This window comes from Gossypium hirsutum, chromosome D01 (assembly GCF_007990345.1).
Source record: "Gossypium hirsutum isolate 1008001.06 chromosome D01, Gossypium_hirsutum_v2.1, whole genome shotgun sequence".
Taxonomy (NCBI): Eukaryota; Viridiplantae; Streptophyta; class Magnoliopsida; order Malvales; family Malvaceae; genus Gossypium; species Gossypium hirsutum.
Window position 1 is genome coordinate 41,471,610 of NC_053437.1, and position 1,498 is coordinate 41,473,107.

A 1,498-nucleotide genomic window follows, 5' to 3' on the forward strand; every position below is an offset into this window, starting at 1 on the left:
AGTAAAATGCGTATTTACTAAGTAAAGGATTCTGAAAGGACCTAATGTGGTTTCCAAACTCATGAAAGATCGAGTTGCCATGGAATGTTTTTCCGAATGTTATTAAGCTTGTTGATAATAAATTGATTTTACTTAAAGTAATTATCCTAGTTTATTTATGTTATAATTGTTACAAATTGTGTTTAATTTTACTAAAATCTATTTCATTCATATAGTTTGCATACTTAGGATAATTTGCATTAGGGATCATTGCATTTAGTTTAATATATTTTAACCACCATTTCTCAACTATATTGTGTTTTTATTTACCAAATTGTTAATATAATTTTACAAATTAAGTGACTTAGCACAAATACAATCCCTGTGGAGACGATAACTCGATAATTACCTATTACTTAATAACGATTGTGTAGACTTGGACAAATCTACGCGTTATAAGTTTTTGGCGCCGTTGCCGGGGATTGTTTACTACTGTCATTGGCATTTTTTCATGAAATTATTTATTTTCAATTTGATTTATTTCTAACATTACTAAGTTATTCTTTTTAATTTTTGTGATTTTCTTTACAGGTGTTTATGAGCATAAATCGAATTATCGATTTACTCCCTGTAGACCCCGAAATTGAGCGAACTTTCAGACAAAGAAGACGTGAATGAACAACTCAAAGACAAGTCAAGATGGACCTTGGAAATTAGAACCAAGACCAAGGTAATGAAGTCGATCATGTACGAAATCCTATCCTCATCGCTAAAGCTAGGGATCGATGCATCATACAATATGATGTGCCACTCTTCAGTGAGTTAAACCCAAGAATTAGAAGGCCAGATATTGAGGCAACCCAGTTTGAATTAAAACCAGTGATGTTTCAAATGCTACAAACGGTGGGCCAAATTAGTGGTATGCCGACAGAAGATCCACATCTCCACCTTCGATTGTTTATGGAGATGAGTGATTCATTCAAGATAGCCGGTGTGACTGAAGACGCACTAAGGTTGAAGTTGTTTCCATACTCGTTGTGAGATCGAGCATGAGTATGACTTAATTCATTGCCACCAAGTTCCATATCTACATGGCAAGAATTAGCGGAGAGATTATTGGTTAAGTATTTCCCACCCAGCAAAAATGCTAAGTTGAGGAACGAGATCACAACTTTCTAACAGTTGGATGATGAGTCCTTGTATGAGACTTAGGAGCGACTCAAGGAGTTACTTCGTAAGTGTCCTCATCATGGGATTCCACATTGTATCTGTTGAATATTGGCAATATCCCACATTAGGAAAAGATAGAAATGGAGGGGGTTTGGTTTGTTATATATAGAACCCCTCCCCCTTTGGTTGTATCATCCCAAAATCTTCTCCTTTGTAATATTTCTAGAGGAAATATTAATTTGGTAGTGTCCGAGGACATAAGCTAAATTGGCCGAACCTCGTTAAAACTCTGGTATTTTATTTCTTATTTGTTTGCTTTTATTTAATAGCTTTATGTTGGTTATATTTA

At 34.6% G+C, this 1,498-nt stretch overlaps 1 non-coding gene across 1 annotated transcript; it reads right to left on the reverse strand.

Annotated features, from left to right (window-relative positions):
* Positions 1-1,128: 1,128 nt before the first annotated feature.
* On the reverse strand, positions 1,129-1,235 carry LOC121214364 (small nucleolar RNA R71). The gene has a single exon (XR_005909947.1). It is a non-coding gene; the product is annotated as a small nucleolar RNA R71 (small nucleolar RNA).
* Between the last annotated feature and the right edge of the window lie 263 nt (positions 1,236-1,498).